The sequence below is a fragment of the Zalophus californianus genome, chromosome 6 (genome assembly GCF_009762305.2).
Source record: "Zalophus californianus isolate mZalCal1 chromosome 6, mZalCal1.pri.v2, whole genome shotgun sequence".
In the NCBI taxonomy this organism is placed as follows: Eukaryota; Metazoa; Chordata; class Mammalia; order Carnivora; family Otariidae; genus Zalophus; species Zalophus californianus.
Window position 1 is genome coordinate 136,563,267 of NC_045600.1, and position 25,819 is coordinate 136,589,085.

The window sequence follows — 25,819 nt, forward strand, 5'->3', positions numbered from 1 at the left end:
CCTCACAGCTTTCCAAAGTGGTTTTGCCACTACAGACCCACCTGTAGTAGGAGAATTCCAGATATTCTACTTCTTTGCCATAACTGGGCATTGTGTTTTTAATTTTAGCCATTCTCATGGGTGTGTAGTGATATTTCAGTGTGGTTTTAATTATTTGCATTTTCTTGTTGACTAATGATGTTGACATCTTCAAATGGCTTTTTGGCCATTTGAATATCCTTTGGTGAAGTGCCATTTCAAGTCCTTTGACCAATTCATTGATTTCCTTGTCTTTTTCTTACTGAACTGTAAGGCATTCTATTTGTTTAATATGGGTTTTTGATTGGATAGATGTAGTTTGAATATCTTTTCCCGGTTTGGGGCTTATGTTTTTATTCTCTAAATTTTGATGAAATACAATTTATCAGTTTTTTTCTTTTATGATTAAAATATTAATCATATAATTTAGGGGATCCTATTTAAGAAATCCAATCTACCTAAAGGTCAGGCATCACTTATCCTCATGTTTTCTTCTGGAATGCCTTTCTGTTTTACCCTTCATATTTTGTTCTATCCTCTATTCATGTATGGGATGTAGTAGGTCCAAGTTTATTTTTTCTCCATAGATATCCAGATGTTCCAGAAACATTATGGAAAAGACCACTTTTACCCATTGGCTCGCAATAACACCTGTGTTGTAAATCAAAGGACCACCTAGAGTGGATCTATTTCTAAACTCCCCATTCTATTCCATTGGTCTATGTGCATATCCTTGTAACAACACAACACTGTCTTAATTAGTTTACCTATATTTTAAGTCTGGAAATCTGATAATGTTTGCTTACCAACTTTGTTCTTCTTCATCCAAATTGTCTTGGCCCCTTTAGGTCTCCAGCTTTTCCATGTGCATTTTAGTTTTTTTGTTTTTGTTTTTTTTTATGTTAGTCACCATACATTACATCATCAGTTTTTAATGTAGTGTTCCATGATTCATTTTCTGCATAAAACACCCAGTGCTCCATTCAATATGTGCCCTCCTTAATACCCATCACCGGGCTAACCCATCCCCCCACCCCCCTCTCCTCTAAAACCCTCAATTTGTTTCTCAGAGTCCACAGTCTCTCATGGTTTGTCTCCCCTTCCGATTTCCACCCCCTTCATTTTTCCCTTCCTACTATTTTTTTAACATATAATATATTATTTCTTTCAGAGGTTCCACATGCATTTTAGAATCAACTTATTGATTTACCCATATATGCACATGCACACAAACACACACCCTGATGGGATTTTGATTAGAATTGCCCTAAATCTATAGATGAATTTGGTGAGAATTGACACCTTAACAATACTTTCCTCTACTCCTTTTACATTGTATATCTCTCCATTTATTCAGATCTTCCTTTCTCTCAGTATTACTTTATAGATTACACTGAAGTGATGTAGCACATATTTTGTTAGTGTTGTGTTTAAGTATTTCACACTCTTGATTCTATTGTAACTGGTACTTTAACTTCATTTTCCCATTATTTGTTGATAGTATACCAAAATAAAAATTGTTCTGTTGGCTTTATATCCAGTGTCAAAGTACATTGATTTTAATGTATTTATTAAATATTTAATATATTGTCCTCATATCTTATATCCTTGTATCATTGCTAAATTCATTTATTAATATTAACAGTTTGTATGTTATTTCAGATTTTGAAGGTATATAATATATATGATTAAGACAAATTTTACTTTTTGTTTCCAACATTCTATTTCTTATTTAAACTTTTTCTTGCCTTATTGCTCCTGTGAAGACCTCTCATACAATGTTGAATTAAAGTGGTAATACTGGACATCCTTGTCTTATTCTTAAATTCAGGAGAAAAAGTCTTCATACTGTTATGTATGATGTTTATTATAAAAGTGGTGACAATGAGCTTCGGAGCAAGATGGCGGAAGAGTAGGAGACCTGGATTTCGTCTAGTCTCAGGAATTCAGCTGAATAGGGATCAAACCATTCTGAACACCTACGAACTCAACAGGAGATCAAAGAACAGTGTAGCAACAACTCTCTGAACAGAGAAGTGACCACTTTCTGGAAGATAGGACGTGCAGAGAAGTGAATCCGAGGCGATATTCGGGAGGATAGACGGTGGGGGAGGGGGCCTCCGTCGGCCGCTTCTGGCAAGTGCTAGAGCCACGGAGCACAAAATCGGACCTTTTAGAAGTCGGCTCCGCGGAGGGACGTCGCTCCAGTGGCTAAGCGGGGGGTGGAACCCTTGCGGGACAGTGTGGTCTCAGGACCCTCGGGGTCACAAAAAGACAGGGGGTGCCTGAGTGCAGCAGAGCTCCCAGGTATAGGAGTGGGGAAGCCGGCTGCAGAGACGGAGCCGAGGCGCAGGCTCTCAGCTCGGGGTTGCCATAAACTGTGATCCGTGGCCCAGTCGGGCCACTGCTCATCCAGGAGGGACACAACACGCGGTAGATCTGGGGAGACTCCACTTCCTCCCCAGAGAGGAGCAGTGCAGGAGCGCACCGCAGGGATCTGCTGGGTTTGGAGACTCCACAAGGGGTCGGGTGCCAGAGATAGAAACGCTCAGTCACAGGCCGGGTGAGCGTGGAGTGCGGCCAGAGACCAGGGAGACGGGAGTGATTGACTGCTTTTCTCTGGGGGTACACTGAGGAGTGGGGCCCCGAGTTCTCAGCTCCTCCAGGTGGAGATTGGGAGGCCACCATTTTCACCCTGATCCTCCAAAGCTGTACCGAGAGCTTGCAGGGAACAAAACTCCTGAGAGCAAACCCGAGCAGCTTGCCTAGCCTGGACGGACAAGGGCGGGGCAATTCCGCCTCCGGCAAAGACATTTGGGAACCATGGCAACAGGCGCCTCCCCCAGAAGATCAGCAGGAAAGCCAGCAAGCCAAGACCAAGTTTACCGATCAAGGAGAATGGGAGAACTCCAGTGCTAGGGGAACACTGCACATAGAATTCATGGCTTTTTTACCATGATTCATTCGTTTTTCAAAGTTAATTTTTTAACTGTTTTTTTTTTATTTTTCTTTTTCCCTTTTTCAACCAACATCTTATCAATCCCTTTTTTAAAAAAACATTTTATATTTTTCATTTTTAGAGTCATACTTTTACCCTTCATAGTAGTTACCCTTATTTTTGGCATATATATATATATAAGTTGTTCTCTCTTTAAAATTTTGAGATACAATTTCTTCTAACAGATCAAAATATACCCTAAATCACTAGTGTATGGCTTTGTTCTAGTCTCCTGCCTGATCACATTCTCTCCCTTTTTTTTTTCTTTTTTTTCTTTTTTCTTTTTTTTAAATCTTCTTTCTTCTTAAAAACAACTTCTTATCTTATCAATTCCTTTTATAAAATCTTTTATAATTTTCATCTTTACAGTCATCTTCCATCCCTTCATTGTATCAACCCTTATTTTGTACATATATAAGCCTTTCTTCCTTTAAAATTTTAGCAGGCACTTTCTTCTAACAGACCAAAATATGCCCAAAAGCTAGTGTGTGACACTGCTCTATGAACTAGCCTGATCATATTTGATCATATTCTGTTTTTTTTGTTTTGTTCTGTTTTTGTTTTATCTTTTTCTTTTTGTGTTTTTTTCTTTCTTTTTTCTTTCTTTCCCTTTTTTTTCCCATGGTTTCAGGTCTTTTCTGATTTCTATGGAGTATATTTGCTGGGGACATTGATAACCTGTTAGCATTTTCTTCCTCATTCATCTATTCTCCTCTGGACAAAATGACAAGACGAAAAAAATCACCTCAGCAAAACGACCAAGAGGTAGTACCGTCTGCCAGGGACCTACTCAATATAGACATTAGTACGATATCGGACCTAGAGTTCAGAATCATGACTTTAAAGATACTAGCTGGGCTTGAAAAAAGTGTGGAAGTTATTAGAGAAACGCTTCCTGGAGAAATAAAAGAACTAAAATCTAACCAAGTCGAAATAAAAAGGCTATTAATGACGTGCAATCAAAAATGGGGGCACTAACTGCTAGGATAAATGAGGCAGAAGAAAGAATCAGCGATATAGAAGACCAAATGATGGAAAGTAAAGAGGCTGAGAAAAAGAGAGATAAACAACTACTGGATCACGAGGGCAGAATTCAAGAGATAAGCAATACGATAAAACAAAACAACATTAGAATAATTGGGATCCCAGAAGAAGAAAGAGAGAGGGGGGCAGAAGGTATATTGGAGCAAATCATAGCAGAGAACTTCCCTAATGTGGGGAAGGAAACAGGCATCAAAATCCAGGAGGCACAGAGAACCCCTCTCAAAATCAATAAAAATAGGTCAACACCCTGACATCTAATAGTAAAACTTACGAGTCTCAGAGACAAAGAGAAAATCCTGAAAGCAGCTTGGGAGAAGAGATATGTAACCTACAATGGTAGAAACATTAGACTGGCAACAGACCTATCCACAGAGACCTGGCAGACCAGAAAGGACTGGCATGATATCTTCAGAGCACTAAACGAGAAAAATATGCAGCCAAGAATACTATATCCAGCTAAGCTGTCCTTGAAAATAGAAGGAGAGATAAAAAGCTTCCAGAACAAACAGAAACTAAAGGAATTTGCAAACACGGAACCAGCCCTACAAGAAATATTGAAAGAGGTCCTCTAAGCAAAGAGAGAGCCTAAAAGCAGCATAGATCAGAAAGGAACACAGACAATATACAGTCACAGTCACCTTACAGGCAATACAATGGCACTAAATTCATACCTTTCAATAGTTACCCTGAATGTAAATGGGCTAAATGCCCCAATCACAAAACACAGGCTATCAGATTGGATTAAAAAACAAGACCCATCCATATGCTGTCTGCAAGAGACTCATTTTAGACCCAAAGACACCCCCACATTGAAAGTGAGGGGGTCGAAAACCATTTACCACGCTAATGGACACCAACAGAAAGCTGGGGTATCAATCCTTATATCAGACAAATTAGATTTTAAAACAAAGACTGTAATAAGAGTTAAAGAAGGACACTATATCCTACTTAAAGGGTCTATCCAACAAGAAGATCTAACAATTGTAAATATCTATGCCCCTAACATGGGAGCAGCCAATTATATAACGCAATTAATAACAAAAGCAAAGAAACACATTGACAACAATACAATAATAGTGGGGGACTTTAACACCCCTCTGACTGAAATGGACAGATCATCTAAGCAAAAGATCAACAAGGAAATAAAGACTTTAAATGACACAAGGACCAAATGGACTTCACAGACATATTCAGAACATTCCATCCCAAAGCCACGGAATACACATTCTTCTCTAGTGCCCATGGAACATTCTCCAGAATTGATCACATCCTAGGTCACAAATCAGGTCTCAACCAGTACCAAAAGATTGGGATTATTCCTTGCATATTTTCAGACCACAGTGCTTTGAAACTAGAACTCGATCACAAGAGGAAAGTCGGAAAGAACTCAAATACGTGGAGACTAAAGAGCATCCTACTAAAGAATGAATGGGTCAACCAGGAAATTAAAGAAAAATTAAAAAAATTCATGGAAACCAATGAAAATGAAAACACAACTGTTCAAAATCTTTGGGATACAACAAAGGCAGTCCTGAGAAGAAAGTACATAGCAATACAAGCCTTTCTCCAGAAACAAGAAACGTCTCAAATACACAACCTAACCCTACACCTAAAGGAGCTGGAGAAAGAACAGCAAATAAAGCCTAAACCCAGCAGGAGAAGAGAAATCATAAAGATCAGAGCAGAAATCAATGAACTAGAAACCAAAAGAACAGTAAAACAAATCAACGAAACTAGGAGCTGGTTCTTTGAAAGAATTAACAAGATTGATAAACCCCTGGCCAGACTTATCCAAAAGAAAAGAGAAATGACCCAAATCAACAAAATCATGAATGAAAGAGGAGAGATCACAACCAACACCAAAGAAATACAAACAATTATAAGAACATATTATGAGCAACTCTATGCCAGCAAATTAGATAACCTGGAAGAAATGGTTGCATTCCTAGAGATGTATCAACTACCAAAACTGAACCAGGAAGAAATAGAAAACCTGAACAGACCTATAACCACTAAGGAAATTGAAGCAGTCATCAAAAATCTCCCAACAAACAAAAGCCCAGGGCCAGATGGTTTCCCAGGGGAATTCTACCAAACATTTAAAGAAGAATTAATACCTATTCTCCTGAAATTGTTCCAAAAAATAGAAATGGAAGGAGAACTTCCAAACTCGTTTTATGAGGCCACCATTACCTTGATCCCAAAACCAGACAAAGACCCCATCAAAAAGGAGAATTACAGACCAATATCCTTGATGAACATGGATGCAAACATTCTTACCAAAATTCTAGCCAATAGGATCCAACAGTACATTCAAAGGATTATTCACCATGACCAAGTGGGATTTATCCCTGGGCTGCAAGGCTGGTTCAACATCCACAAATCAATCAACGTGATACAATACGTTAACAAAAGAAAGAACAAGAAGCATATGATCCTCTGAATAGATATAGAAAAAGCATTTGACAAAGTACAGCATCCATTCTTGATCCAAACTCTTCAGAGTATAGGGATAGAGAGTACATACCTCAATATCATAAAAGCCATCTATGAAAAACCTACAGCGAATATCATTCTCAATGGAGAAAAGCTGAGAGCTTTTCCCCTAAGGTCAGGAACATGGCAGGGATGTCCACTATCACCACTGCTATTCAACATAGTATTAGAAGTCCTAGCCACAGCAATCAGACAACAAAAAGAAATCAAAGGCATCCAAATCGGCAAAGAGGAAGTCAAACTCTCCCTCTTTGCAGATGATATGATACTGTATGTGGAAAACCCGAAAGACTCTACCCCAAAACTGCTAGAACTCATACAGGAATTCAGTCAAGTAGCAGGATATAAAATCAATGCACAGAAATCAGTGGCATTCCTATACACCAACAACAAGACAGAAGAGAGGCAAATCAAGGAGTCGATCCCATTTACAATTGCAACCAAAACCATAAGATACCTAGGAATAAATTTAACCAAAGAGGCAAAGGATCTGTACTCAGAAAACTATAAATTACTCATGAAAGAAATTGAAGAAGACACAAAGAAATGGAAAAACGTTCCATGTTCATGCATTGGAAGAACAAACACTGTGAAGATGTAAATGCTACCTAGAGCAATCTACACATTCAATGCAATCACCATCAAAATACCATCCACTTTTTTCAAAGAAATGGAACAAATAATCCTAAAATTTGTATGGAACCAGAAGAGACCCTGAATAGCCAGAGGAATCTTGAAAAAGACAAGCAAAGCTGGCAGCACCACAATTCCAGACTTCAAGCTCTATTACAAAGCTGTCATCATCAAGACAGTATGATACTGGCACAAAAACAGACACATAGATCAATGGAAGAATAGAGAGCCCAGAAATGGACCCTCAACTCTATGGTCAACTCATCTTTGACAAAGCAGGAAAGAATGTCCAATGGAAAAAAGACAGTCTCTTCAACAAATGGTGTTGGGGAAATTGGACAGCCACATGCAGAAGAATGAAACTGGACCATTTCCTTACACCACACACAAAAATAGACTCCAAATGGTTGAAAGACCTAAATGTGAGACAGAAGTCCATCAAAATCCTAAAGGAGAACACAGGCAGCAACCTCTTCGACCTCAGCCGCAGCAACTTCTTCCTAGAAACATCGCCAAAGGCAAGGGAAGCAAGGGCAAAAATGAACTCTTAGGATTTCATCAGGATAAAAAGCTTTTGCACAGCAAAAGAAACAGTCCACAAAACCAAAAGACAACCGACAGAATGGGAGAAGATATTTGCAAATGACATATCAGATAAAGGGCTAGTATCCAAAATCTATAAAGAACTTATCCAACTCAACACCCAAAGAACAAATGATCCAATCAAGAAATGGGCAGAAGACATGAACAGACATTTTTCCAAAGAAGACATCCAAATGGCCAACAGACACATGAAAAAGTGCTCAACATCGCTCGGCATCAGGGAAATCCAAATCAAAAACCTCAATGAGATACCACCTCACACCCATCAGAATGGCGAAAATTAACAAGTCAGGAAACGACAGATGTTGGCGGGGATGTGGAGAAAGGGGAACTCTCCTACACTGTTGGTGGGAATGCAAGCTGGTGCAGCCACTCTGGAAAACAGTATGGAGGTTCCTCGAACAGTTGAAAATAGAGCTACCCTACAACCCAGCAATTGCACTACCGGGTATTTACCCCAAAGATATAAATGTAGGGATCCGAAGGGGTACGTGCACCCCAATGTTTATAGCAGCAATGTCCACAATAGCCAAACTGTGGAAGGAGCCAAGATGTCCATCGACAGATGAATGGATAAAGAAGAAGTGGTATATATATACAATGGAATATTATGCAGCCATCAAAAGGAATGAGATCTTGCCATTTGCAATGACGTGGATGGAACTGGAGGGTGTTATGCTGAGTGAAATCAGTCAATCATAGAAAGACACATATCATATGACCTCACTGATATGCGGAATTCTTAATCTCAGGAAACAAACTGAGGGTTGCTGGATTGGTGGGGATTTGGAGGGATGGGGTGGCTGGGTGATAGACACTGGGGAGGGTATGTGCTATGGTGAGCGCTGTGAATTGTGCAAGACTGTTGAATCACAGCCCTGTACCTCTGAAACAAATAATGCAACATATGTTAAGAAAAAAGAAAAAGAAGAAGAAGATAGCAGGAGGGGAAGAATGAAGGGGAGTAAGTCGGAGGGGGAGACGAACCATGAGAGAAATGGACTCTGAAAAACAAACTGAGGGTTCTAGAGGGGAGGGGGGCGGGGGGATGGGTTAGCCTGGTGATGGGTATTAAAGAGGGCACATTCTGAGTGGAGCACTGTGTGTTATGCACAAACAGTGAATCATGGAACACTACATCAAAAACTAATGATATAATGTATGGTGATTAACATAAAATAATAAAATTTAAAAAAAAGTGGTGACAATGAACAGCAATATCCTACTCCTAATTTCATAAGGAAAGCTTTCTTACCATTAAGTATGATATTAGTCATAGGTGCTTATTTTTTTAACCTTTATCAGATTAAAGAACTTCCTTTCTTCTTTTAGTTTGCTTAAAAGTACATAATAAATAATTTGTCAAATTTTTTTCCATCTATTGAGATGACCATATAGTTTTATTCTTTTATTCAATTAATAATGGTAATTACATTGATTAACTTTTGTTGTTGTTTTTTAAGTAATCTTTATGCCCAACATGGGACTCAAACTCACAACCTTCAGATCATGTCACGTGCTGTATCCACTGATCCAGCCAGGTGTGCCTACATTGATTGACTTTTGAATGCTAAACCAATCTCATATTCCCCAAACAAACCCCAATTGGCAACGATATAGTATCTTTTCTATATATTATTTAATTTGATAATACTTTGTTTAATATTTTTATATTAAAAATATTCGTGTTTGGGGCACCTGGGTGGCACAGTTGGTTGAGAGTCCGACTATTGGTTTTGGTTCAGGCCGTGATCTCTGGATCATGAGATCAAGCCCCATGCCCCACACTAGGTATGGAATCTGCTTGAGATTCTCTCTCCCTCTTCCTCTGCCCCTCCCACTCATGCTCTCCCTCTCAAATAAATAAATACATCTTTTAAAAATATATTCTGTGTTTATGAGAGATGTCAACTTATAATTTTGCTTTCTTGTAATGTCTCTATCAACTTTTTATATCAAAGTTGTGCTGGCCTCATAAAATGAGCTGAAAAGTTTTCCTCACTTCTATTTTCTGGAATAATTTGTATGAATTGGTATTCTTTCTTTCTTAAATTTTGAAAAAGTTCACCAGTGAAATTATTAGAGCCTAAAGTTTTCATTGTGAGAAGATTTTTATTATAAATTCAATTATTTTATTAGCTATAGAACTATTCATATTTTCTCTCTCTTTTTATACCAGCTTTGCCAAATTATTTCTTTTCAAGGACTTTATCCATTTAAGTTTTCAAATTTATTAGCTGTAGTGATGATTCACATTTCATTTCTGATTTTGGTAATTTTATTATTATTATTCCTTGCCTGCGATTTATCAATTTTATTATCTTACCAATTAAAAACAAATTTTGTAAATTTTATTCCATTGCATTTTATTTCATTAAATTCTGATTTTTTTCATTTCTTTCATCCTTCTTTCATTTGATTTAATTTTCTGACTTTTTCTTCTTCAAATTGAAACTTACATTATTAATTTTAGTATCCTTTAAAACTATAAATTTCCCTCTAAACACTGCTCTGGTTAAGTTTTGATATGTTTCATATACATTTTTGCTCAAACTATTATCTAATGATTATTGTGATTGCACTGACCCTGGAATTATTAGAGGTATGTGGCATAATTTCCAAGCAATTAGGGGTTTCTGTTTTCTATTTGTCCCATCTTTCATTGTTTCTTTATCTTTTTTCTACCTTCTTTCTCTATGATCAAGGTTTTCAATTAAATCAGTACATATACTCAATTTGCTTTTCTGTTTCCCCTTACAGTATTTTTACTTTACTTAGGTACTCTAGAGATTTTATAGTGCAACTCTAACTAATTGCACTTTAACTTTTCACTTGTCACTTCCCAAACAATGCACAAATCTTACAAAAGTTTAATTCCATTTCATTCCTCCTGATCTTTGTGCTGTTTTCATATTTTTTTATTATTATTTTTAAAGACAACACACAAATGATGGGGGGAGGCAGAAGTAGAGGGAGAAAGAGAATCTCAAGCAGGCTCCATGGTCAGCACAGAGCCTGACACAGGGCTCGATCCCAAGACCCTGAGATCATGATCTGAGCTGAAATCAAGAGTCACTCAACTGTTTAAGCCACCCAGGCACCTCTGTTTTCATATTTTTTTTACAATGACTGAATTTTAAGTGTAAGGATTAGTAAACAGACTTAAATCCTTTTAAGTAGTTAGACCAGCTGCTTTGTCCAAGTAAATTTTCTGAGATATTCTTCTCCCATGCAGAAACAGAAAATTGATCCAATAATCTCTCTCCCCTTATACATTTCAAATAAATCCTTTCAGACTACTGAATTTCATTTTATCACCTGACCTTTAGATATCAGCCTGGCACCATATTTTAAACCTTGCTATAAAATACGGTTGACTGCCTTTTTTAAAAAAAGATTTTATTTATTTGAGAGAGAGAAAGTGAGAGACAGAGCATGAGCAGAGGGGGAGGAGTAGAGGGAGAGGGAAAAGCAAACTCCTCACTGAGTAGGGAGCCCGATGCGGGGCTCAATCCCAGGACCCTGGGATCATGAACTGAGCCAAAGCCAGATGCTTAACTAACTGAGCCACCCAGGTGCCCCAAGGTTGACTAGCCTTAGCATAACATTCCTATCATGGGGTGACTGATGTGGACTGAAGAGAGTTCTCACAAAAATAAAGCTGTCCCAAGCATTGGTCAAGCTATAGAGTTTTGATAGAACAACTTTTTATGTAGCAAAGTACTATATATTTTATAGATTATACTGTATATGTAGTATATTCAGCTGGCCCTTGAACAATATGGGAGTTAAGGCCATTGACCCCTAGAGAGTCGAAAATCCATATATCACTTTTGACTCCCCCAAAACTTAACTAGCAATAACCTAATGCTGACAAGAAGCCTTACCAATAACATAAACAGTTGATTGATACATATTTTGTATGTTCTACATATTATATACTGTATTCCTACAATAACATAAGCTGGAGGGGAAAATCATAAGGAAGAGAAAATACATTTACAATACTGTTTTGTATTGTACATGTATTGTACAATACTGTTTTGTATTTATCAAAAAAAAACTGCTTATAAGTGAACCCATACAGTTCAAACCTGTGTTGTTCAAAACCAACTGTATATGAAAACCCACAAGATATTGTTATTACTGTTCTTTTAAAACATCAATATTTTTATATGTCTATAACCACATATTTTCTAGTTTGGTTTTCATTCCTTCCTGGAATTCTGTGCTCTATTGAAGATTGTTTAACTTCAATCTGAGCCACTCGTTTTAGTATTTCTTGTAGTGAAGTTCTGCTAGAGACTAACAATCCTCTCAGCTTTTCTTGACATAAAATGTCTTTATTTTACCTTTATTTTTAAAGGTTATTTTTCACTATGTATTGAATCTGAAGATGAAATTCTCTTTTTCTTTATGATTTTAAAGATGTCATTCATTGTCTTCCTGCTGCCATACTTTCAGTTGAAAAGTCTGCTATTAGTCTTGTTATCACTACTTCAAAAGTAACGTTTCTTTTCATTGCCTTTAATATTTTCTCTTTATATTTTCTTCCAGAAGTTTAATTATGATGTTCCCATGTATTTTTTTTTCTTTATATTTATCCTGATTGTGGTTCTCTGAGCATCTTGAATTTGTGAGTTAATGTCTTTTATCATTTTTAGAAAATTCTCAGCTTCTATTTTTCAAATGTTGTTTCTGACCTATTATCTTTTTCCTATGTTCTTAGATCAAGAGAGAGCACATATGGACCCACCTGGGTGGCTCAGCCAGTTAGGCGGCTGACTTGATTTCGGCTCAGGTCATGATCTTCAGGTAGTGGGACCATCAGGCTCCACACTCAGCATGGAGTCTGCTTGGGATCTCTCTCTACCTCTTCCTCTGCCCCTCCCCCTGCTCCTACTCCTCTAGATAAATAGATAAATTTTAAAAAAATTATAGGAGCACCTTGGTGGCTCAGTCAGTTGAGTGTCTGACTCTTGGTTTCAGCTCAGGTCATGATCTCAGGGATCAAGCCATGGGATCAAGCCCCAGTTTGGGTTCTGTGCTCAGCTCAGAGTCTGCTTGAGATTCTCTCTCACTCCCTCTCCTTCTGTCCCTCCCCCTGCTCTCTCTCTCTTTCAAATAAATAAATAAATAAATCTTTTTAAAAATAATAATAAAAAAATTTTTTAATTATTTTAAAAAGAAAAAAAGAGCATATATGTTACACATCATTAAACCATTTAGGTATTGTCCTACATTTCTATTACATTATATTTTTCTACTCCTTTTTTACCCTCTTTGTGCTTTAGCTTGACTATTTTCCATTAAATTTTCTTTGAGTTCACTTAATTTGTTTTCTGCTGTGACCAATTTGCTGTTAAACCCATCCAATGAGTTTTTAAGTCTAAACATTACATTTTTTAAATGTCCACTTGATTACTTTGCATAGGCTTTTTTGAAGTTTTTTTTTGTCCATTTTGTTCATCTTTTCCTCTATTTTATTTAATATATTTATAATAAAATCTACTAGCTTCAGCATTTGGATAATTTAGTTTACCTGTCTTTCCTTTTCTATTGATTATGTAAAAATTTTCTTGCCTCTTTGCATATATCTTTATTTTTTATTGTATGTGAAGAAACCACTGAAAACTGAACTTTTTATTTTGCTCCAGAAATGGTTCATCTTGCCCCCTGTTAGGTAGATAGGATGAGGTGTTGATCACCTTGATCCATTCAGGAATTGTTTCCAAGGAGTTAGGGGTTAGCTTTACTTAGATTAGCTTCACTCCTGTTTTTGTATGTTTCAAAGATGAGATCTGTCATACATTTGTTGTAGGACATTGACTCCAGGGGAAATTTTTCTCATAAGCACTGTGAGATGCAAAAGCATTTCATCTACCTCTCCAGTCCAGCACCTAGCTTCATAAATCCCCCAACTCAGCATTCAACAAATATCCTATCAGGTAAACTGTCTGACATTTGGGGGTTCTCTAAATTTCAAATCAGCATATCAAGCCACATGGAAGTCTAAATCTCTACTGGTTTCTCCTCCCCTAGTATAGTCCCTCTGCCTGTTCCTCAACCCATGATCAGACTCAGCAAATCTGTATAAGGAAAAAAAAGTAAACTCAGCTCCCCTACAAAGATCACCTCTAGCTTTGGAAGTTCACTTAGTCCTTTTTATTTCCACCCCCCTCAGATATCTTTTAAAATATGATTTCTAAATTTTTTCTAGTTGATGCACAAGATTAATGGCTTACCATTACTTATTAAATCCTACTGAGGGATGCCTAGGTACTTCAGTCAGTTAAGCATCTTCCTTCAGCTCAGGTCATGATTTTGTGGTCCTGGTATCAAGCCCCACCTCAGGCTCCCTGCTCAGCGAGGAGTCCACTTCTTTCTCTCCCTCTGGCCCTCCCTCCCCTGCTTGTGCTTGCTCTTTCTCTCTCTCTCAAACAAATAAATATTTTTTTTAATCTTATGGAAAGTAGAAATTGATTTGTTAACTCTTTAACCCTCCCAACATTTTTATGACAAGGTACCATTTTCAGACAAGTTGTGTAACTTGCCAAAGCTCACATAATAGCAAATAATGAAACCAGGAGATGGACCTAAGTTATCTCATTCCAAAACCAGGGCTGATACTAGCCATGATGGTACATTGCCTCCAATGAATGGGATTACCCTTTTCTAATAGGTAAAGAAATGCTAATTCTAACTTCTAACTGAAAATCTGAAGAGAAGATCATTTTTTAAGCCTTCTTTTCAGATTTGTTTTGAGTCAGATATGTAAATAAGTCACTTTAAATTCAAGGCACATCTCTTACCAAAAATTTTCTGTAGAAACTAAATTACCTTTTTCTATTCCTCAAGCCCTAAGAGATAAATTTCACTTAATCAAAAGACCTTTTTGCCCATTTTCTTCAGGAAACATAAGGGACAACTGTCAAATTTTCCACATCCTCTTCCCACAGAATACTATTGTGAATTGTGACAATTCCCTTCAATAATAAAAATGCATTGTAGAGAACATTTTCAATAAAATGAAAAAAAACATAAAAGTTTTTCATTTTTGGAATGTGAGCACAGTGACCTCCTAAACTGTTTGATTAAAACAGCAAAGACTAAGATAATTAGAATAAAAATCAATCAATTGAATAGAATAGAATAAAAAATCAATCAATAGAATAGAATAAAAAACAATCAATTTATATTTTGAAAAGAACCAAAGAATACCAGATGAGAGCCTAGAGGCCATCAGGCAGCTATTGGTTCATGGGCACAAAGGATAAGTCACAACATATGTTACAACATGGAAACCAGCACATTCTGAAAGCACCAGTGTTCACTCTTTGTGGGCCTTTGCCTAAGAGTAATGTGATAGTGATAAAGTCCTTCTAGCTACAGTTTTAACCAGAGAAAGGTTTAAGATGCCAAGAATCAGAATCTCTTTCACTCCCTGTCCTGGCAGGGAGGAACTTCAGGTTTGACCATAGTAAAATCCAGGACATGAACTTACCAAGAAAATTTCATTTGGGTTGTTGGTTTTAGAAAGGAAGATATCACATGATAGTGCAGAAAAAAAACAAACAATTCTATAAGGAAAGCAATGGTCTCTTGAAAACAGAACTATAAACCCAAATCTTAAAGAGGAAAGAAAGAAATCCACATAACCTCATGACAGGATTTTAAATATTCCCATTACCCTTTGCTGCTTGCCAATCAACCAAAGAATACCACAATTTCCATACATTGGAGATGTCTGGCAGATGTGTTGGTTCATTTCCTGGATTTTACCACTCTATAAATTTTGATGGTTCAATTATGCTACCATCAAATAATGTTAAAATGCCACTCTCCTTGTATTTAAAAAAAGCCTTTAATCCTACCTATCACTATAACCATCAACTTTACAGCTGCCTTTACCATGTGCATACCACTTGAAAGGCATTATATGTGTATTTTTGCTAATCTTCCTAAAAACACTGCAAGTTATGCATATTTTATTTTATAGATAAGAAAAAAAACTTAGAATGGTCAGGTGATTTGAGTAAGTGGTGGGGTTAGAGTTAAATCATGATATAGTTCCAAAGCCTGGGCTCTTTGCACAAAATCACCCTTCTTCCACTAAAAGTCTTGGCTCATCCTCACTTTGGTTCCATCCTAGCTGTCCTGTTTTATCCCCCCTCTCATCCCTTCCCACCACTTCCATTTTACCCAAAGGTATCCATTCCCTCAAATATTTTGTACCTATTTTCTCTTCTGTATCTTTACACACATAATTCCTCATACTATTTCCAGTCCACAACTCTATAAAAAGCCAATTTATCTTTTAAGTTCCTGCTGAGATTCTACCTCCTCCAATAAACCTGACCAAACCACCCCATTACCTCTCCCAGCTCTCCATAGCAATCTCTCCCTTCCAGATATTTCTATAACATGTATTCTTTTTTTTTAAGTCTTTTTTTAAATCTTATTTCTTTATTTGAGAGAGAGAGAGAGCACAGGTTGGCGAGAGAGAGAGGCAGAGGGAGAAGCAGACTCCCCACTGAGCAGGGAGCCTGGTGCATGGCTTGATCCCAGGACCCTGGGATTATGACCTGAGCAGAAGGCAGACACTCAACTGACTAAGCCACCAATTGCCCCTATAACATGTACTCTGTACTATCTGTTCATTCAACAGAAATGTATTCACTTCAAACAATGGAGACACAGAGATGACAGGAAGTGAAATCCTATAACAGATACATAAGGATGAAATATATTTTAAAATATATTAGGGGTGCCTGGATGGCTCAGTTGATTAAAGGGTTGGACTCTTGACTTTGGCTCCGGTCATGATCTCATGGGTCCTGGGATTGACCCTTGTATTGGGCCCTCTGCTCATCAGGAAATCTGCTTGAAGTTTCTCTTCTCTCCCTCTCCCTCTGCCTCTCCCCCAGCTCACTCACTCTATAAATAAATAAATAAATAAATAAATAAATAAATAAATAAATAAATAAATAAATAAATAAATCGTTTTTTAAAAAATAAAATATATTAATATGTATACCTATATGTACAACCATATTAATAATAGCTAACATTACTGAGTACTTACTATTTACCAGGCACCATTCTAGGCCACTTACATGTTCTAACTTATTTAATCTTTATAGCAACCCTGTGAGGTAAGTACCTTTTTACTTGTGAGAATACAGAGAGTTTAAAAAAGTTTCCCAAGGTCAAGCAACCAGGAAGTTGGGTGAACTGGCTTCAAAGCCTGTGCTTTCAAGACCACTACCATATTTATGTCCAGATATACTGCAGAGGAGAAAAGCCTGCCCCACACAAGACTTCACAAAAGAGGTGATGTTCTAACAGTGTCTTGAAGAAGGTCGAGTTCATCATGGGGACCAGGAAAAGAAGGGGGTAGTGGACACTGTAGTTGGTTCCTTAGCATCCAATCTGGTCTCCCTAAGCAACTGTGAAGTTTAGAAAAGTTTGGAGAAGATGTGAACCCCATGTGGGTCCCATGACTGACCTAAGTTCACCAGGCCAATAATTCCAGTAGGTAATTCCAGTGCTGTGGTCCTTGATTCACTCAGAAACTCAAGCCTAATAGCATTTCTTTGTGACAGGAATTGGTTCAAGTTGGTCCACGAGATCACACTAAAGAGAAATCTACTCTTTCTCTTTCCTGGACCTGAAAGAGGAAACAAATCGCCCTGCTTCCTACTGGCAGCCATTTTACAACCATGGAGAGGAAGAGCATTAACCCCATGGCTAGGTCTTAACCTAAGTTACCTACTCCTAAGCCAGGGTTTTACCTGCTCTTCATCCAATTCTCCATCATAGAAAGTCTTAGTTGTAATGGTACCACAGGACAAGGTTTCACACCACCTTACTTTCCACCAACCACAGGGTCCTTACCACCATCAGGCCAGTGAGGGATCCAGTCACAGAACCCATCCTGAGTGACTAGTTACCTGGGTCCTTTCAGGTAAGAGCTGTCTTAACTTAATTTTCTCCTGAAAGCAGAGCCTGAGGAAGGGATTTGTATACAGGTAGTTTATTTAAGATGACCCCAGGGAACAAGACTGAGAAGATTCTGAAGAACAAAACAAGGAGAAAAGGAAAGTAAATACAAGGGCACATTAGCAAACTAGTCACTACTGCTGACAACCAAACACTGGTCCTGCTGAGGAACTCTGAGGAATTATATAGACTAGAACTCAGAAATGTCACCATTGGACATTTGGAAGAGCAAATCATTTTTCTGCCAGTTTTCATCTCCCATTGGTCAAATGTTGCCCATGGAATGTTAACTTCTTCATACTTGCAGGTTTGATTATGCACAAGTGTCCAGCTGGCCCCCCAGTTGGTTCCCACAAGAGTCCCAAAACTGATATCAGAAAATCCCTGGGTCAGAGAGTGAAAAACACCCTATGCAGCTGAAGCCAGGTGCTGATACTACTGTGCAGAGTTTATTCCTGCACCAATGGCTGGCTGGAAGATGGAATGAGGATATAAGGTGTCCACACAGCAGTACCAGGTGTCAGAGAGAGAAATCGAAAGCACCTGCAAGCTCAAGGTCATTATCCAGCTGCTAGAATTTGTCTATCTCTGTAGCTCCAGTTATGTGAGCACACTAACTTCCTTAGTGTTTAAGCCACTTCTTTCCTTTTAATCCCCCCTTTATTAAAAGGAGACTACTTGGGGGGGATATATAGATATAGATATATTTGTGAATTTTGGCATGGCAAGTAGCAGAAAGGCAGCCAGAAATACAGAATTTGTTTTCCTTGAGACAGAAGATTTGTTTTCCTCATTGGTTGTGAAGTCTTAATGGTACTGTATTGTCCATGTTGAAAATTTGTTTGTATTTGCTTCTATAAAAGCATGCTGTCTTTTCTGTAATCTGAAGCTGAAATCATGCCAACTCTTGCAGAAGGCATTCTATACAGAAGAAATAGTACAGACAAAAGAAGCAAAAAAATTCATTAATCAGCTCAGTTTTTCATTCCACAAATTTGGGGTGCCCCTCGTATACCAGCCATTGTTGTGGTCACTGAGGATACAACAGGGAAACACACAGACAAAATTCCCCACTATGGAGGGGCTTAGGGTCCAGTAAGAGAAACAGACAGTAAACAAATAAATACTCAGGAGGGGGGAAAGGTAAGACTGACATAGTTTTAAAGGATCATCTGGCTTCTATATTAGGGACCAAAAGTAAGGGACGGGAGCAGAAGCACGGAAACCAGTTTAGATGCTAATATAGTAATTTTGGGCTAGAAATGACAGTGGCTTGGACAAAAGTGATGAGAGGTGCTCCTTCCCTTCCCTTTGGCATGCAGTAAAATCTTTGAGGAGGCAAATGGCTGAGGAGGAAAAAAGAACTCCAGAAGGAAAGAGAGACGAGAATAAATAAGAAGAGGCCACTGGATAGGTGTTAGGGAGGACATTTGACTGCAGGTGTGTAGGGTGGGGCAAGTATGTGAAAGAGGCAGAGATTGAAAGAAATGTGGGTTTTGAATTGAATCCACTTTAATGTTTTTTTAAGATTTATTTATTTATTTGAGAGAGAGAGAGCATGCAGGAGTGGGAGGAGGGGCAAAGGGAAAGAATCTTCAAGCAGACTCCCACTGAGCACAATGTCCAACACAGGGCTGGATCTCACAACTCATGAGATCACAACCTGAGCCAAAACCAAGAGTTGGATGCTTAACAGGCTGAGCCACCCAGGTGCTCCAAGAATCCACTTTAATGTTAATCAATAACCATATGATTGATAATATTGGAATTGCTTTTAATTACTTCCAGTCACTGGGTTATATTTCTTTAAATATAACACCTTGCCAAAGCTAGACCATGTGGGACCCAATATATACCGGGTTGCACAGGCTTACATTGAATGATACTTGTCCTGTTTAACACATTCTGAAAGTGATTTTCAAATAGTTTTACTCCTTAATTTATTAAATCTTTCCCTCTGGAATACATTAAATACCAACTCTTGCAAAGAAAATGAGAGAGAAGGCAGTTTAGATGTGAATCAAACTAGAATCATGATCAAAGAGAATCTCAGTAGATAGAATGTAGTTCAGAAATTACGTTAACTAAGTCTGGACTTCTTATATTAATCATTTCATAATTCATATTTCCAAATATTTACACTTTATTAAACAAGCCCATATTCTTTCCCTGGGAGAAGATGCTTGGTTCTTAAGGAGCCCCATGGTTTAGTAAAAACAAGTATGTGAAATAAAGCATGAATGACAGGTTACCATGAAGCCAAATCTTTGTGACTTGGTCTCCTTTCCAGACTCAATGGAACAGTAAAGTAGAGGAGTAGCTGGATGACCAGTTGGGTGGGGAGTAGCTGGATGACCAGTTGGGCAGGGAGCACTGTATGACCTCTTTATTAAAAAAAAAAAATGGGGACAACAAATTCTTCCTTTAAAATGCAAGTATACTCTTAGAGTGTATGCTCCATAATGCCTCTGTGCAATTATAGCAATGACCTAGTTATTGAAGATGGTGGGCAATGGGGCACTGACAAAGAATATCAGGGGAAATCCTAAAAATGAAGGAAATCAGGGAACTGAAGTTCGGGCCCATCTCTGCTACTATCTAGCTCTATGGCTTAACGAAAGTTACATTGCTTCAACAGACATTGGGAAAACTGGATATCCCCATGAAAAAGAATGAAGTTCAACTCTTCCCTTACACTACATTAAAAAATTAATTCAAAATGGACAAATGACCTAAATATTAGTGCTGAAATATAAAACTCTTAGAAGAAAACATAGGAGGAAATCTCCTTGACATTGGATTTGGCATTGTTTTCTTATATATGACACCAATAAGACAGGCAACAAAAGCAAAATTAGATAAATTGGACTCCATTACAAGCTTTGGTGCATCAAAAGAAACAATCAACAGAATGAAAAGGCAACCCACAGAATGGGAGAAAATATTTGCAAGTCATATGTTATAAGGGGTTAATATCAAGAATATATATATAGAACTCCTACAACTCAACAAAAAACAAACAACTTAATTTAAAAAGGAACAAAGAACTTAGGGCCCCTTGGTGGCTCAATGGTTAAGCCTATAATTCTTGGTTTTGGCTCAGGTCATGATCTCATGAGTCATGAGATCGAGCCCCACATGTGGCTCCTTGCTCAACATGGAATCTGCTTGAGATTCTCTCCTTCTGCCCCTCCCCCCTTCACACTGTCTCTCGCTTTCTCAAAAAAATAATAAATAAAAGTCTTTAAAAAAATAAAAATGGACAAAAAATTTGAATAGATACTTCCCCAAAGAAAATATACAAATGCCAGAAAGCACATAAAAAGATGCTCAACATCACTCATCACTAGAGAAATGCAAATCAAAACCACAATGAGATATCCACCTCACATCCATTAGGATGGCTATTACAGGAAGGAAGGAAGGAAGGAAGGAAGGAAGGAAGGAAGGAAGGAAGGAAGGAAGGAAGGAAGGAAGGAAAAGAGCAAGTTTTGACAATAATGTGGAGAAATCGGATCCCTTGTACACTGTTGGTGGGAATGTAAAATGGCGCTGCTATAGAAAACCGTCTGGTTGTTCCTCAAAAAATAAAAAATAGAGAATTAAGATCTGATCCAGCAATTTGACTTATGAGCATATACCCAACAAGAAATGGAAGGAGGGACTTGAAGATGGATTTTTAGACCCAAGATTATAACAGCATTGTTTATAATAGCCAAGGGGTGAAAGCAGCCCAAGTGTCCATCAACAGATGAGTGGATAGACAAAAGGCAGTATATTCATACAATGGAATATCATTCACCCTTAAAAAAGAAGGAAATTCTGGGGCACCTCAGTGGCTTAGTCGGTTAAGCATCTGCCTTCAGCCCAGGTCATGATCCCAGGGTCCTAGGATGGAGCCCTGCATTGGGCTCCCTGCTGAGCGGGGAGTCTGCTTCTCCCTCTCCCTCTGCCCCACCACCCCCTGCCTGTGTGCTCTCTCTCTCTCTCTAATAAATAAATAAAATCTTAAAAAAGAAAAGAAGGAACTTCTGACTCATGGATGAACCTGTGGACATTACATTAAGTGAAATAAGCCAGTCCCAAAAAGACAAATGCTGTATGATTCCACTTCTAGGGGATACCTAAAGTAGTTAAATTTGTAGAGATAGAAATAGGATGGCAGTTGCCAGGGGCTAGGGGAGGGGAATGGGGGTTATTGCTTAATGAGTAGAATTTCAGTTTAGCGAGATAAGAGAGTTCTGGAGATGGATGGTGATGATGGTTGCACAACAATAGAAATGTACTTAACGGCACTGAACTGTACACTTAAAAATAGTTAAAATGGCCAATTTTGTTACATGTATTTTACCACAATTAAAAAAAAATTCTAAGATGGAGGTGTCTGGGTGGCACAGTCAGTTAAGTGTCCAACTCCTGATTTCAGCTAAGGTTGTGATCTCAGGGTCGTGAGATCCAGCCCAGGACCCGCTCTATACCCAGCGGGATGCCTGCTTGGGGATTCTCTCTCTCTCTTCCCCTCACTTCCATGTGTTCTCTCTCTCTCAAATAAATAAATAAATCTTTTAAAAACTTTTCTAAGTTAATGAATAGAAAATGCTTTCACGGAGGCTGAAGATGTCGGTCCCGTCCCAGGGGCGGGGCTCCCTGCCGTGGCTAGCGCTCTCAGCCTTTGCCGGCGCTGGTCGCTTTTGCGTGTTGGGGTCAGAAGCAGCGAGGTGGAGGGGCGTCCGCGCCGGGTACCGCCACGGGCTTGTCTGACCTCCACCCGCAGCTGGTGCCTAGTCAGGGTTTCAGAGACTCGCCCTCGTGGTTGCCCAAGTACCGCTCAGAGCCCAAGAGTTGCATAACCAGTCCGAAACTGGTCACAACCTTGGTGCAGATCCTGAAGAAAGAAGGGAAAAACCCTGACCAGCTCATCCTGGAGTGCAATCCAGGTCCTGGAATCCTGACTCAAGCATTACTTGAAAGCAAGGCCAAAGTGATAGCCCTTGAAAGTAACAGAACTTTTCTTCCACATTTGGAGTCCCTGCGCAAAAAGGTGAATGGAAAACTAGAAGTGGTCTACTGTGACTTCTTTAAAATGGATCCTAGAAATTTTGGATTAGTGAAACCTCCCGTTATGATTTCAGAAACGCTTTTTCAGCATTTGGGAATAGAAGCGGTTCCTTGGTCAGAAGATACCCTATTAAAAGTAGGACTCTTCCCAGCAAAAAATGAGAAAAAGATACTTTGGAAGCTTTTATATGACCTATATTCTTCTACGTCTGTATATAGTTATGGACAAGTAGAACTAAATATGTTTATTACTGAAAGGGAATACAAGAAACTGGTGGCAAGTCCCCCAAATCCACGCTTATATCAAGCATTGTGTGCTCTGGCAAGTAGCTTGTAAGATAAACTTCTGCATGTGGAGCCTTGGTCCTCATTTGGCCCATATGGCCAAAGTGGGAGACAGAAAGCTGAAGAATAAGAAACCATTAGGACAAATAAATAAACAAGTAGGACAAAACATGTGTTTAATTCAACTGACTCCTCTTCGGAATTTATCTACAGAAAATTTAACATCTGTTAACTGTGATGTATTTTTTCACATGTTAAAGCAGTGTTTTATGAAGCATAATTTCAAGCTAATGGACCATTTACAGTTATTGAGTCCAGTTAATGCAATGGCTATACTGAAGCAAATAGAGAAACATGGAGACATGAAAATAACAGATCTATACCTTCAAGACTTTAAACAGCTTTTTGAAACTATAGAGTGTTCCAAAGAATCTTGTAGGTGGCTATTTGATGATTGCATGGAAGAGATGATCATGTAGGGAACTTGACTGGCCCACATTAGCTGGAGCCATTGATTTATTTGGAAATTATGACACAAATGGAAGAGAACTAAGTTTGAAAAGCTTCCAGCTTTTCAACAGAAGATAACTATTCTTGTTTTGCAGATTGGGCAGGTAACTTCTTCTGAAGGTGATACCTTTAGTAAACTGGATAAAACCATGGCTGCTCTTTTATTCACAAAAAAATAAAATGAAAACTTCAGTTTAAAAAAATGCTTTCACAGTGTGGAATACACAGAAAGTACTCCAATCATAATAAACTGCATTCCTGTTATTATCTCACTACATTTTCTTGAGTGAAAGCCCAAGATCATTCCATTACCTTGACAACTCTTAGAGTTCATTTCTAAAATGAGGGGTTTATACATTTAGTTCAATCACCTGCAAGTCCCTTCATCTCTCATAGCTCTCTGTTCTGAGTCAGTAGTGTGTAAATTGTATTCAGGTCCTCCAGGGGAAGGGCATGTAAAGTGGTTTGTGCTCTGGCTGCTTCAATGCATAAATGTGCACACATGCACACGCGCGCACACACACACCTTGCTTCAAGCAGAAATGCTCACTTTTTAAATACTGTAGTTATGTTCAATATTTATTTTTTAAAAATACTCTCCTAATTTAAAAAAACTGAAAGCTGTAGGGCGCCTGGATGGCTCAATTGGTTAAACGACTGCCTTCGGCTCAGGTCATGATCCTGGAGTCCCTGGATCGAGTCCCACATCGGGCTTCCTGCTCAGCAGGGGGTCTGCTTCTCCCTCTGACCCTCCCCCTTCTTGTGCTCTCTCTCTTTCATTCTCTCTCTCAAATAAATAAATAAAATCTAAAAAAAAAATTGAAAGCTGTATTTCTCAGGAAGCCAGCTATGTGTCTGAAAGAGAAGCCCCAGACCAGCGAAGGTGTGGAACCAGGCACGGTACTGGAGGGCAAATAAAAAAATAAGAACTGGTTAGTAGGAGGTACCAAGTTCCTCCTTAATTATTATTTTCATTTTGGTCTCAAAGTCTTGTATTTTTCTTGAAAAGAGAACAGAAACTCACGGGTATAATTCTAAGTAGAGCAGAGCCCACCATATGTCAATCATTATGGAAACCACACCTTCCCAATACGACTATGGTCAAAGAATCCTATTTTACGAGGAATGGGACAAAAGTTAGCTTTTATAGGACTTTTATCAAACATAGTTGGAATGTAAAACAAAAGTTTTGTGACTTGAAGGAGGTAAATTTCACTCATTTAAAAAATTCACTTACCTGGTTTCCTCAGCCTACTATTCATCCAGGTGAATTCTTTTCATTGTTAAAAACTCAGCTCATTTGCTACCGCTTAAAGAAGCCACCCAAACTGGGTAAAGTGCTTCTCCTCTCAACCCCAAACATTGTCATATATTTACATCGTATGTGCACATGTACCCCATGGCACTTACCGTGTTTTACTTTCATTGACTGTTCATCTTCTCCTTAGTTAGATAGACACTCCTCAAGCCAAAGTCTATGTTCTGTTTATCTGTATCCTCAGTGCAGAGTACTTAATATGCATCTTTTAACTGAGCTAAAATAATTTTATGTCAAGATTCACATATAATTGACCTTTGTTTTCTAGCCAACTTTCCTTGATTCATGGGTGCATTTTCTACCATGCTTCATCTTTTAGTTACATGATAATTAAACTTTAACTCCTATTAACAAGATTATTTAGTGATATACAATAGCCGAACTATAGAAAGAGCCCAGATGTCCATCATAAGATGAACGGACAAAGATGTGGTGTATATATACAATGGAATATTATTCAGCCATCAAAAAAAAAAAATGAAATCCTGCCATTTGCAATGACGGGAATGGAACTAGCGGGTATTATGCTAAGTGAAATAAGTCAGTCAGAGAAGGACAATTATCACATGATCTCACTCACATGTGGAATTTAAGAAACAAGACGGAGGATCATGGGGAGGAGAGGAAAAAATAAAACAAGACAAAATCAGAAAGAGAGACAAACCATTAAGAGACTCTTGATCATGGGAAACAAACTGAGGGTTGCTGGAGGGGAGGGGGCGGGGGGATGGGGTAACTGGGTGATGGGCATTAAGGAGGGCACATGATGTGATGAGCACTGGGTGTTATATGCAACTGGTGAATCACTAAACACTACCTCTGAAACTAATAATACACTATATGTGAATTTTAAA

At 38.3% G+C, this 25,819-nt stretch overlaps 1 pseudogene; it reads left to right on the forward strand.

Moving 5' to 3' along the window:
- Positions 1–22,411: 22,411 nt before the first annotated feature.
- On the forward strand, positions 22,412–23,616 carry LOC113910348 (annotated as a pseudogene).
- The last annotated feature ends 2,203 nt before the right edge of the window (positions 23,617–25,819 follow it).